This window comes from Lissotriton vulgaris, chromosome 3_1 (genome assembly GCF_964263255.1).
Source record: "Lissotriton vulgaris chromosome 3_1, aLisVul1.2, whole genome shotgun sequence".
NCBI classification, from domain to species: domain Eukaryota; kingdom Metazoa; phylum Chordata; class Amphibia; order Caudata; family Salamandridae; genus Lissotriton; species Lissotriton vulgaris.
The window spans coordinates 1,335,977,964-1,335,992,034 of record NC_141689.1 but is presented as its reverse complement, the minus strand read 5'-3'; the positions used below and the strand labels follow the sequence as shown (position 1 = coordinate 1,335,992,034).

Here is a 14,071-nt window from a genome sequence, read left to right as displayed (position 1 = left end):
CCCCATCGCCAGAACTGGCGAGGGGGTAGTATTCCAAAGTGAATGACACCAAACACGACATGTTTTGATAAAGCCAAACCAAAGTTAGCAATAACCGCGAGGATTATAATGCACTTAAGAGTATATGGTATGGCAATATCCTGGAACAGCAGTAAAGAAATGGTTCCGAACACTGCAGACAGGCTCAGCTCATGCTAGAGCACCATCTCACATAAAACCAAGCACTCTGCCTCCAGGATTGTTAAGGCCTGCCATAGGAATGACTGATAGGTATATATGTGTCCAGATATAGGTTTACATATAGGTATACTATATCTAAGCAAGGGGTGATTACACCACCTTGCCACAGCTGAGTGATCAGCCAGTTGTGTCGATTTAAGTACCAGCCAGGGGTGGCAAAAGATATGCTGCAGCCCCTGGTAGGCCTTGGATGCACCTATGCCCTGAGCACCTATAGTGCATTGTACAGGGGCTGATAAGGTGTCCAGTACCAAATTGGTTATGTACCTAGGGTACATGGAGTCCATTTTAAGGAGAGAGCAGATAGCCTGGGACCCTGGTTAGCAGGATCCCAGGCCAACTAAGTCGAAAGGATATATGATGTTACAACGCGGACTTTTACAACGCATACCGTTACAACGCGGATTTTACAACGCAGATACTGTAACAACGCATGTATTTACAACGCACTTTTTTTACAACGCAGGTACCTTTACAACGCAGACCATTACAACGTAAGTATTGGTAAGTATATATTAATATTAATATTATAATGGTAAATTAATTGTAAAAAATATAATTTAATGTAATTTTATTTAATATAAATACAATTAATTAATTTAATTTTAAATTAATATTATTTTATTTTTACCCTGTACCCCTGCACCCCAGAAACTCAAAACTGACACACAACCCCAAAAATAAATGAAACTGATTTAATTTAATTTAATTCCAATTAATTAATTTAATTTAAAATAAATTTTACTTAATTTTTACCCTGTACCCCAGTACCCCAAAAACTCAAAACTGACCCACAACCCCTAAAATAATGTAATGTAATTTAATGTAATATATTTTCAATTAAAAAAATTATTAATTAATTTTAATATATTTTTACCCTGTACCCCAAAAACTAAAAACTGACCCTGAACCCTAAAAATACCCCTTTACCCAAAAACTGAAAACTGACCCTGAACCCTAAAAATACCCCTTTACCCAAAAACTAAAAACTGACCCTGAACCCTAAAAATACCCCTTTACCCAAAAACTAAAAACTGACCCTGAACCCTAAAAATACCCATTTACCCAAAAACTAAAAACTGACCCTGAACCCTAAAAATACCCCTTTACCCAAAAACTGAAAACTGACCCTGAACCCTAAAAATACCCCTTTACCCAAAAACTGAAAACTGACCCTGAACCCTAAAAATACCCCTTTACCCAAAAACTAAAAACTGACCCTGAACCCTAAAAATACCCCTTTACCCAAAAACTAAAAACTGACCCTGAACCCTAAAAATACCCCTTTACCCAAAAACTAAAAACTGACCCTGAACCCTAAAAATACCCCTTTACCCAAAAACCCAAAACTGACCCTGAACCCTAAAAATACCCCTTTACCCAAAAACCCAAAACTGTCCCTAAACCCTAAAAATACCCCTTTACCCCAAACATATAACATTTAAAATATAACTATATACTTACCAATACTTACGTTGTAATGGTATGCGTTGTAAAGGTACCTGCGTTGTAAAAAAATGCGTTGTAAAAACATGAGTTGTAACAGTATCTGCGTTGTAATGGATGCGTTGTAACAGTAGTGCGTTGTAAAAAATGCGTTGTAACAGGTGCATCCAAAGTCGAAAACCAGCTAAACACAAGGCAAAAAATCTGGGGTAACCATGGTCAGGTATCCACCCTCCTACATAACCCCCCCCCCCCCCCAAATGAAAGGAGATAAGGCTATCCTTGACCAGGTAAGCCTATATTTGCTGAGTGAACATATAAGGAGTAACCTGCACTGGCATGGTTACCCCCTGTGTCATGGTCCACCAATTAATCCCTCACCCTAGGGGTATCAGAGGGTCTCCACCATGGGGAATTACTACCTGTGGTGTGTTTTGGCAAAGTAAAAGGCTGGTGTTGAGATGGAAGTGGGGCTCCACTAATATAGGGCTCAGCTTCCTCCAATCATCTTCCACCATGTGTGCCTTTATTTCCTTGACTGAGTTGCACTGTGCTCTCAGGGTCAACCTCTGGCTGCCTACAGCTGGAGGCTGGGTCCCTTTGGTTGGCTTACTTGAGGGACAGGTCAGGTTTGGGGCCTTGGGGTCCCAGGTTTGGCTGTGCCCAACAGTGTCCATTTGGGGGAGGTCCCTAACTAGTGGTAAGGGGGATCCCTCAGGATTTTTTTAAGTTTTCACCTTGCTAGGGCTGCTAGCTTTGGTGCCCCTAATCTGCTGATGGGGGTGCTTTATTTGACAGGGGGCCCTTTGGGGCTCACTGATCTCCTTGACCTCTGTGGCCCTGGGCTGACTGAGGCAGGGTAGAGAGGGGCAGGTTACCTGCTCCAGACTGGGTCCCACCTTGGAAGGGTCCACTGACATCAGGGGCTCTGCCAGGCTAGGCCTAACTACCTCTGGGGCAGTTTCTTCACAAGGGGTAAGATCACTTCCCTGAGGAGGATGATCCTTTCCTAATGTCTGGTGGGAGGGAGATTTCTCTTCCTCCTCAATGCTCTCTGTTTGTGTGGAGTGATCCATAGTTTCAGGCTTCACAACACAGGCATCCGTTTGAGTTTGGGCTGTGGCCATCACAGCCCCGCCAACCTTTTCAGGAAGGGACTCCGTGTGGGTATGGGCTGTTACCATCACAGCCCTGCTAATCTGTCTAGGAAGAGAGTCTGCTGAAGATTGGGCTGTGTCCAGGACAGCCCTACCAACCTTTTCAGGGAGGACATCTTGGATTGAGGCTGTGGCCATCACAGCCCCACTAACCTTTCCATGGAGATTTACCATTTTAGAATGGGTTTCTTGTTCCACCTCAGCCCAGGTTGAGATTTCTAAATCATTCCCAAGTCGACAATCTACAGGCAAGTTTGGGGACACTGCCACTCTCTTGGGGCCAGTGACACCTCCCCAGCTGAGATTTACCACTGCCATGGTATGACTTTTCTGCACTCCATCAATGTTTGTCACCTGGTATGTGGCACCAGGTAAAAGTTGCCTTGAGGGGACTAGATTCTCAGTCACCATAGTGATGCTAGCCCCTGTGTCTCTGTAGGCCTCAAATTTCTGACCATTGATGTGGGGCTCCTGTCTGTACTTTCTCAAAGTGTTTGAGCAAGCAGTGAAGTTGGCAAACCCCATGCCATTTTCACAGACAAGAGTAGTTGTAGTTGGGGACCTGGTTAGGCCAGAGTCCACCTGCGTTCCAAAAGTAAACCCACCCAAATTCTTGGGGGTGCTCCCACCACCTGGGGGATTACTACTAGTAGTAACAGGAGGTTTTGGAGGGTTACTTGGCGGAATATTTTCTTTATTGCTATTCTTTGGACAACATCTATCTGTTTTCCTGTGGCCAGTCTGTTTACAGGCATGGCAGTAAGGTTTCTTCTGAGTAGAGGAAGTGTTTTGGGACCCACCCCCATCCTTGGAGTTTTGGGGCCCTGTGGGAGACTTGTGCCCACCCTTCTCTTAAACCTTGGAAGTATCCTTCTTTTGGTCATTACCCTGATTCTTAGGCCTAATCCTGGTTCTGACCCATTTGTCTGCCCTCTTACCCAATTATTGGGGAGAGGTCAGATCTGAGTCCACCAGGTGCTGGTGAAAAAGCTGGTTTTGACAATTACTAAGGATCTGCTCCCTCATAATCAAATTATACAAACCTGTATAGTCATGTACTTTGCTGCCAAGTAGCCAACCTTCCAGAGCCTTAGTAGCACAATCTACAAAATCAGTCCAGTCCTGAGTCTGAGCTTTTTGGGTATCTCTGAACAACAACCTGTATTGCTCAGTGGTTAGGCCAAACCCATCAATAAGAGCACTCTTCAGGACAGTGTAATTTTTAGCATCCTCAGGTCTAACAGTGAGGAGCTTGTCTCTCCCTTTCTCAGAAAAGGAGTACCATAAGATTGCTGCCCACTGTTCTTGAGGAACCTGCTGTACCATGCAGGCTCTCTCCAGAGCAGCCATCCATTTGTGGATGTCATCCCCTTCCTTATAGGGGGGCACAATCTTTGTTAGGTTTCTATTATCATAGGACCTGTCTTTCTCTTTAGGAATAATGCTGCCACCAGTGGGTATCTCCCCACACAGTCTTTGTTCCCTTGCTAAAGCAAGTTTAGCTTGGGCCAGGGCTACCTCCTCACTCTCTGTCTGGAGTTTGACAGCTCTCATCCTGGCCTTATGCTCTTTTCTCTGGGGGGAAGTCATTCCCCTTTGAGATTCCCTTGAGGCACTAGAAAGGTGAGATTCCCTGGGAGGAGATCTCTCCCTTCTATTGCCTGGGGGTATTCTGGTATGGATTCTGGGGAGGTGCTGGCCCTCTCCATTTCCATGTAGGTCCAAGTTGACTTGGCTAAGCCTACCAACTGGTACCTGGGTATCCCCTTGATCATGATCTGACTCTTCACCTTCTGATTCAGGGTCCAACTCCTCATCTTCTACCTCTGTGGTGGTGTTCTCAGTGTCTAGGGGATTCACTCCTTCTCCTGACCCTGAGGGAACTGTTCTAGCTTTCTCAAGATCACCCTTCTGTAGGATGGCTATCAGGATGGGAATGGTAGGGTTGTGACCCTTTTTCAGCCTCCTTGCAGTGCACAAGGCACTCAAGTCCCTATGGCTGAGTTTGTCATAGCTGGAGGGTGCCTTGGTAAGGTCACCTTCCACAGGCAGAGCAAGTGGTTGCTCACCTGTGCCAGACATGATTCTAGTGAGGTGTAAGTGGTGCACTTACCTACACTAAGTGTTTTCCTACTGTACCTTGCTAGTGAGTTGTAGGCAGGGTGTGCTAAGCCCTTTGATCTACAACTACTAAGTTCAGTAGAACTCAAATATGTGAGCTTTGTTTATATGTACCTATGGTACTTAATGTGATCAGGTGATTGTTGTGAAGCTTGTCTCCGCTGCCACGTGGACTCTGGGGCACCGAGGATGTCCAGGAGTGGATCACAAGGTGTCCCACGAAGGCTCCCGCTGTCAGCGGTGTCGGCTTTCGGATCGGAGTTAACAAGCCTTGGCAAGTGCAACCCACGCAGGATTCGAAGATCGCTTCTCACTCGGACCAGCAAGGTCAGAGCGGGTGCTCCTTTTCAGGGGAGCGAGGGCCCGTCTGGAGCAACCAGACTAACAGAGCAAATTCAAAGGTTCATCGGTACTGGGGCCGCTAGCCAATGGGCAAGCGACCGGACCAACGCGTTGAGCAGGAAAACGCAAAAGGGCCCCACGCAGCACTCGGTGAGTGTGGAGGGGAGAACTTCGGTGCAAAAGCTGCTCAGGGCTGGGCTTTCTCAAACCCCAATGCACAGCGTCGAGGGATCCTTGGGAGCTGCACGGTCAGCACTTCTTAGTTTTTCCAAGATGGCCGGCCCCACGCTTCAGGTCGCCTCCACGGGTCTCAGATTCGCTGGGACTGTGGATCGGGCTGTTGGAAGGCAGGAAAGCTGGGTCTTGTCGATCTCTGTCGCTCGAGTTCCAACGGGAACTGCAACAAAGCAAACGGTGAGGCGCTGGATGGTGCCTGTTTGCACAGGGTGGTCACTCCTTGACCACAAGGGAGATTCTTCAGTCTTCTACGTCGAGTAGGATGTCGAAGGGTCCAGAGTTTCGTTTTATAAGTTTCAGTCAGGATAATCTGATGTGCATTGGCACTGCTCCCAATTCTGCATTGGCAATGCTTCCAATTCTGGGGGCTGGATTACCTGCTAGGTCCCTCCTATGGGTGGGACCCAGGAAGGGGGTGGTTACACCCCTTTCCCTTTGTCCAGTTTCGTGCCAGGAATGGGGCTGGAGTGCCCCAGAACCGGTTTGAATGGATTTTGCATGGGACACCTTGTGTGCCCCAGGCAGTGTCCAGTTTCTTTCAGCCCACCATGCCCCAATCCACTATCTCCTGTCTGGGGAGGTGTAACACCTCCCTGTGACAGGAAACCTTTTGTCCAGGCCTCCCCTGCCAAGTTTCGGTCAGCAGTAGGAGGTCAGACTTGTGTCTGTGGCAGCAGCATCCATTTTGTGATGCTGAGGCTCTGGTTAGGATTAACCGCGTTTTAAGTAAAGTAACATGTCTTTTCCCTCTAGAAGGGTGGAATGCTACCCCCGTCGCCGGAACTGGTGAGGGGGTAGTATTCCAAAGTGTATGACACCAAACACGACATGTTTTGATAAAGCCAATCCAAAGTTAGCAATAATCGCGAGGATTATAACGCACTTAAGAGCATATGGTATGGCAATATCCTGGAACAGCAGTAAAGAAATGGTTCCGAACACTGCAGACAGGCTCAGCTCATGCTAGAGCACCATCTCACATAAAACCAAGCACTCTGCCTCCAGGATTGTTAAGGCCTGCCATAGGAATGCCTGATAGGTATATATGTGTCCAGATATAGGTTTACATATAGGTATACTATATCTAAGCAAGGGGTGATTACACCACCTTGCCACAGCTGAGTGATCAGCCAGTTGTGTCGATTTAAGTACCAGCCAGGGGTGGCAAAAGATATGCTGCAGCCCCTGGTAGGCCTTGGATGCACCTATGCCCTGAGCACCTATAGTGCATTGTACAGGGGCTGATAAGGTGTCCAGTACCAAATTGGTTATGTACCTAGGGTACATGGAGTCCATTTTAAGGAGAGAGCAGATAGCCTGGGACCCTGGTTAGCAGGATCCCAGGCCAACTAAGTCGAAAACCAGCTAAACACAAGGCAAAAAATCTGGGGTAACCATGGTCAGGTATCCACCCTCCTACATAACTCCCCCCCCCCCCCCCCCAATGAAAGGAGATAAGGCTATCCTTGACCAGGTAAGCCTATATTTGCTGAGTGACCATATAAGGAGTAACCTGCACTGGCATGGTTACCCCCTGTGTCATGGTCCACCAATTAATCCCTCACCCTAGGGGTATCAGAGGGTCTCCACCATGGGGAATTACTACCTGTGGTGTGTTTTGGCAAAGTAAAAGGCTGGTGTTGAGATGGAAGTGGGGCTCCACTAATGTAGGGCTCAGCTTCCTCCAATCATCTTCCACCATGTGTGCCTTTCTTTCCTTGACTGAGTTGCACTGTGCTCTCAGGGTCAACCTCTGGCTGCCTACAGCTGGAGGCTGGGTCCCTTTGGTTGGCTTACTTGAGGGACAGGTCAGGTTTGGGGCCTTGGGGTCCCAGGTTTGGCTGTGCCCAACAGTGTCCATTTGGGGGAGGTCCCTAACTAGTGGTAAGGGGGATCCCTCAGGAATTTTTTAAGTGTTCACCTTGCTAGGGCTGCTAGCTTTGGTGCCCCTAATCTGCTGATGGGGGTGCTTTATTTGACAGGGGGCCCTTTTGGGCTTACTGATCTCCTTGACCTCTGTGGCCCTGGGCTGACTGAGGCAGGGTAGAGAGGGGCAGGTTACCTGCTCCAGACTGGGTCCCACCTTGGAAGGGTCCACTGACATCAGGGGCTCTGCCAGGCTAGGCTTGACTACCTCTGGGGCAGTTTCTTCACAAGGGGTAAGATCAGTTCCCTGAGGAGGCTGATCCTTTACTAATGTCTGGTGGGAGGGAGATTTCTCTTCCTCCTCAATGCTCTCTGTTTGTGTGGAGTGATCCATAGTTTCAGGCTTCACAACACAGGCATCCGTTTGAGTTTGGGCTGTGGCCATCACAGCCCCGCCAACCTTTTGAGGAAGGGACTCAGTTTGGGTATGGGCTGTTACCATCACAGCCCTGCTAATCTGTCTAGGAAGAGAGTCTGCTGAGGATTGGGCTGTGTCCAGGACAGCCCTATCAACCTTTTCGGGGAGGACATCTTGGATTGAGGCTGTGGCCATCACAGCCCCACTAACCTTTCCATGGAGATTTACCATTTTAGAATGGGTTTCTTGTTCCACCTCAGCCCAGGTTGAGATTTCTAAATCATTCCCAAGTCGACAATCTACAGGCAAGTTTGGGGACACTGCCACTCTCTTGGGGCCAGTGACACCTCCCCAGCTGAGATTTACCACAGCCATGGGATGACTTTTCTGTACTCCATCAATGTTTGTCACCTGGTATGTGGCACCAGGTAAAAGTTGCCTTGAGGGGACTAGATTCTCAGTCACCATAGTGATGCTAGCCCCTGTGTCTCTGTAGGCCTCAAATTTCTGACCATTGATGTGGGGCTCCTGCCTGTACTTGCTCAAAGTGTTTGGGCAAGCAGTGAAATTGGCAAACCCCATGCCATTTTCACAGACAAGAGTAGTTGTAGCTGGGGACCGTGTTAGGCCAGAGTCCACCTGCGTTCCAAAAGTAAACCCACCCAAATTCTTGGGGGTGCTCCCACCACCTGGGGGATTACTACTAGTAGTAACAGGAGGTTTTGGAGGGTTACTTGGCGGAATATTTTCTTTATTGCTATTCTTTGGACAACATCTATCTGTTTTCCTGTGGCCAGTCTGTTTACAGGCATGGCAGTAAGGTTTCTTCTGAGTAGAGGAAGTGTTTTGGGACCCACCCCCATCCTTGGAGTTTTGGGGCCCTGTGGGAGACCTGTCCCCACCCTTCTCTTAAACCTTGGAAGTATCCTTCTTTTGGTCATTACCCTGATTCTTAGGCCTAATCCTGGTTCTGACCCATTTGTCTGCCCTCTTACCCAATTATTGGGGAGAGGTCAGATCTGAGTCCACCAGGTGCTGGTGAAAAAGCTGGTTTTGACAATTACTAAGGAACTGCTCCCTCATAATCAAATTATACAAACCTGTATAGTCATGTACTTTGCTGCCAAGTAGCCAACCTTCCAGAGCCTTAGTAGCACAATCTACAAAATCAGTCCAGTCCTGAGTCTGAGCTTTTTGGGTATCTCTGAACAACAACCTGTATTGCTCAGTGGTTAGGCCAAACCCATCAATAAGAGCACTCTTCAGGACAGTGTAATTTTTAGCATCCTCAGGTCTAACAGTGAGGAGCTTGTCTCTCCCTTTCTCAGAAAAGGAGTACCATAAGATTGCTGCCCACTGTTCTTGAGGAACCTGCTGTACCATGCAGGCTCTCTCCAGAGCAGTCATCCATTTGTGGATGTCATCCCCTTCCTTATAGGGGGCACAATCTTTGTTAGGTTTCTATTATCATAGGACCTGTCTTTCTCTTTAGGAATAATGCTGCCACCAGTGGGTATCTCCCCACACAGTCTTTGTTCCCTTGCTAAAGCAAGTTTTTTACTTGGGCCAGGGCTACCTCCTCACTCTCTATCTGGAGTTTGACAGCTCTCATCCTGGCCTTATGCTCTTTTCTCTGGGGGGAAGTCATTCCCCTTTGAGATTCCCTTGAGGCACTAGAAAGGTGAGATTCCCTGGGAGGAGATCTCTCCCTTCTATTGCCTTGGAGTATTCTGGTATGGATTCTGGGGAGGTGCTGGCCCACTCCATTTCCATGTAGGTCCAAGTTGACTTGGCTAAGCCTCCCAACTGGTACCTGGGTATCCCCTTGATCATGATCTGACTCTTCACCTTCTGATTCAGGGTCCACCTCCTCATCTTCTACCTCTGGGGTGGTGTTCTCAGTATCTGGGGGATTCACTCCTTCTCCTGACCCTGAGGGAACTGTACTAGCTGTCTCAAGATCATCCTTCTGTAGGATGGCTATCAGGATGGGAATGGTAGGGTTGTGACCCTTTTTCAGCCTCCTTGCAGTGCACAAGGCATTCAAGTCCCTATGGCTGAGTTTGTCATAGCTGGAGGGTGCCTTGGTAAGGTCACCTTCCACAGGCAGAACAAGTGGTTGCTCACCTGTGCCAGACATGACTCTAGTGAGGTGTAAGTGGTGCACTTACCTACACTAAGTGTTTTCCTACTGTACCTTGCTAGTGAGTTGTAGGCAGGGTGTGCTTAGCCCTTTGATCTACAACTACTAAGTTCAGTAGAACTTAAATATGTAAGCTTTGTTTATATGTACCTATGGTACTTAATGTGATCTTTCAATTTGATAAAAAGATTGCAATGGTAAAACAACAGCAATCTCAAATCCCAACCACTGCACACCAATGTGAGAAGTTGGCCTGATGTATGATGTCCACAATTCTGTGGGCACCTTGTATCAGTCCAAACAATCTCTTATAGTGGTGGTTGTAAGTCAACCTTAAAAAGACAAGCTATCCTAGGGGTAGCATGGACCAAGCAGCCTTCAGGCCAAACTCAAGAGGGCATGTGAAGCCAGCTGTTTTACCATATGCAATCCTGTAATATCAAATGAAAGGACACCACACAAGTTAAATATTATAAAAATATATGTATTTATTCTCAGAATAATCCTCTGTACTCTTTATGAGTATAGCAGCACAAGCGTTTAAACAAAAGCACAATATAACATATGAAAGTTGCACGTTTATGGATGAGGCCGGTGGCCACTCAAATCATATATCAAAAAAGTGATATAAGTATCACTCTATGAACAGTGGTAAGGCCTAGGGCCTTGGGAATCGTTGGGGCTACTCGGGACTAGCAGTGATGAAGTCGGGAGAGGCCCGCAAAACTCGGGTGCAGCGCTAAAAGCACATGCATGCACCAATGAAAGTCTATGGTGCTTAAAAGTTATCGAGTTACAGTTTTAGGAGTCCTCCGACTGGACTAGAAGTGCAAAACTTTAGACTTAGACACTAGAGGTGTAAACCACTACAGGAGCACCGGCGTTCAAGAGTTACCTCACCCACAGGAAGCGCGTGCACAGGTGCAAAAGCGTGTCGGGTTTCGTCGTGTAGATCATTGGAGCCTGGAGACGAAGATGCTGCAGGTGGCCAGAAGAGAAGTGTCCCGTGTGATCCAAGGGTGGATCAAAGATGTAGAGTACCTGAAAGCAGAGGGGACAGAGTCTGGGTCACTAGCCAGTGACCAGGAAGGAACCAGGAAGGAACCAGGCGATGTCGGGCGCAATCAGGTAGTTGTCGTGAAGCTTGTCTCCGCTGCCATGTGGACTCTGGGGCACCGAGGATGTCAAGGAGTGGGTCACGAGCTGTCCCACAAAGGCTCTCGCTGTCGGCGGTGTCGGCTTCCGGATCGGAGTTAACAAGCCTTGGCAAGTGCAACCCACGCAGGATTCGAAGATCGCTTCTCACTCGGACCAGCAAGGTCAGAGCGGGTGCTCCTTTTCAGGGGAGTGAGGGCCAGTCTGGAGCAACCAGAGCAAATTCAAAGGTTCGTCGGTACTGGGGCCGCTAGCCAATGGGCAAGCGACCGGACCAACGCGTTGAGCAGGAAAATGCAAAAGAGCCCCACGCAGAACTCGGTGAGTGTGGAGGGGAGAACTTCAGTGCAAAAGCTGCTCAGAGCTGGGGCTTCTCAAACCCCAATGCACAGCGTCGAGGAAGCCTCGGGAGCTGCACGGTCAGCACTTTGTACTTTGTAGTTTTTCTAAGATGGCCGGCCCCACACTTCAGGTCGCCTCCACGGGTCTCAGATTCGCTGGGACTGTGGATCGGGCTGTTGGAAAGCAGGAAAGCTGGGTCTTGTCGATCTCTGTGGCTCGAGTTCCGGCAGGAACTGCAACAAAGCAAACGGTGAGGCGCTGGATGGTGCCTGTTTGAACAGGGTGGTCACTCCTTGACCCCAAGGGAGATTCTTCAGTGTTCTACGTCGAGTAGGATATCGAAGGGTCCAGAGTTTCGTTTCATACGTTTCAGTCAGGATAATCTGATGTGCATTGGCACTGCTCCCACCTTTATTCCAATTCTGGAGGCTGGATTACCTGCTAGGTCCCTCCTATGGGTGGGACCCAGGAAGGGGGTGGTTACACCCCTTTCCCTTTGTCCAGTTTCGCGCCAGGACTGGGGCTGGAGTGCCCCAGAACCGGTTTGACTGGATTTTGCATAGGACACCTTGTGTGCCCCAGGCAGTGTCTAGTTTCTTTCAGCCCACCCTGCCCCAATCCACTATCTCCTGTCTGGGGAGGTGTAACACCTCCCTGTGACAGGAAACCTTTTGTCCAGGCCTCCCCTACCAAGTTTTGGTCAGCAGTAGGAGGTCAGACTTGTGTCTGTGGCAGCAGCATCCATTTTGTGATGCTGAGGCTCTGGTTAGGATTAACCGTGTTTTAAGGCTAGACTGTTCCTATGAGGCACTGGGTCAAGACTGATTTGCATATGGCCACGTCTGAACTGAGGTGACTTGGTGAGCAAAATAACGATGGATTAAACCCAGATCTGTGACTGGGGGTGAATGTTTTGCCATTATGCAACATTCCGTCCATCATCTTGTGTGTTTTGACATTATGATCACAGACATCCAAATTAAATCCCACTAGATGCAATACTCAAATCTCACAAATTCTGACTACCATACATGTGTCCCAAGCTCACTGTGCATACACTAGATAAGTACAAGGGGTGTCAGTGCAAGAGTCTGTGTTTGATATTAAATCAGAACTTTACACAAGCGGTCACAGTAGGACATATTTTCAATGACACAGATAAAAAGGTCTGGTCACTCAAAGAATCACAAACAGGGTACACTGTCACCACTGCTTAATGTGCACCACCCAGGAAAAGGACAGAAGTACACTGTGGGGGCACACTTAGTGCACCCCTGCAAGTCACAGGAAAGTTTATTATCTTCGCATTGTAGGGGACAGTCCAAGGCCTCTGTGCATACGCCAAATTAGAGTGATAACAGGGGCAAAAATAAAAGTCAATAATGGTTTCACATGCAGTCAGGCACTCAAGGCAGGGAAACCTGCTGTTTACCATGCGGGGAACATTTCCATCCCAAATGGTGAGCAGCATTCCCTCCCAAAACTTGATCAATATGTCTTATCTCCTATCTTTCGGAGGTAAATCAGAAACAACGCTCCATCATTTCTTCCCAACTGGGCTGCTGCACTGACAGTTTTAACAGCTGTAAAAGGAGGGGGTAGGGATGTTAGGCTCCTGTGGGACATATCTCCTTGGTGCTCTGGAATAACAGTCTTCATGGGCCTCCAGCGACAGCAGAAGAATCAGGAGGGGTCAGCCAAGGGCATGTCCGCCGGCAGAAAGTGATTCCATACAAGTGGAAGTGAATTTCACCATTTACCTCCAAGCATCGGACCTGCATTTGATGGTGTGCAATGACTTTCCCAATACATATGCGGAGACAAGATGGTGCCCCCATGCTTGCCCCTTAGGGGATAAGACACCTAGGAGACTGCAAGGGGTGCAGTGGTGGGTGCAAGGACCAAATTGATTAACACTGGGGCCGAATGCAATCCTAAAGGGGACTGTCTGTGGTGGACTGGAGCTGCCTGCCTGAAGCCCTGCAGGTTGCTAGGGGTGTGGCAGCAGAGACTTGATGTAGAGGAGTTACACAGGGCATATAGACAACAAAGAAGATCAGCAGTGATGGTGACAAGAGGGATAAGATGAACGTGGATTTGAGTAATGCAAGAGATGGTCCAGTGAATCTTTCAGAAAAAAGGATAAGTGCAACTGGGAAGTGAAAAGATCCTACTCTTGGTCCACATTGAGGTGGTCCCAGCAGCTCCAACAATTAAAGTGGGGCTAATGCCCACTAAGCGCAACGCCGCACTGTGGCATTCGGAAAGATTGCATGTGGTGTCAATGAAAAAAAAAACATCTTTTGTAATAGGCAGCAACTTGTTAAGCATTTCTTACTACTGTCAAAGAGTCAAAGATTCTAAAAGAGGGGAAGATGTTGGCCCCCTCTGATCTGTCTTAGTAGTCAGGCATGTGGTTATATAAGGCAAATGGTGGGGTGGCATGACTGTGACAGAGAAAGGGTGAAGTGGTAGCAAAGCCCAGTTTGTCCTGTTGGCCCATTTCCTCCTTCCCTTCCGCACAACTTCCCAACCCGCACTTGGACAAACTGGCAAGCAGTGGACCATTGTATTCCATTAGATGAGGTCTCCAGAGATGGAGCA

General features: G+C 48.1%; 1 protein-coding gene across 1 annotated transcript in view; it reads right to left on the bottom strand.

Annotated features, from left to right (window-relative positions):
* The window catches only part of IDUA (alpha-L-iduronidase), a 2,362,715-nt gene that overhangs the window by 323,931 nt on the left and 2,024,713 nt on the right, over nucleotides 1-14,071 (bottom strand). The window lies entirely within an intron of this gene.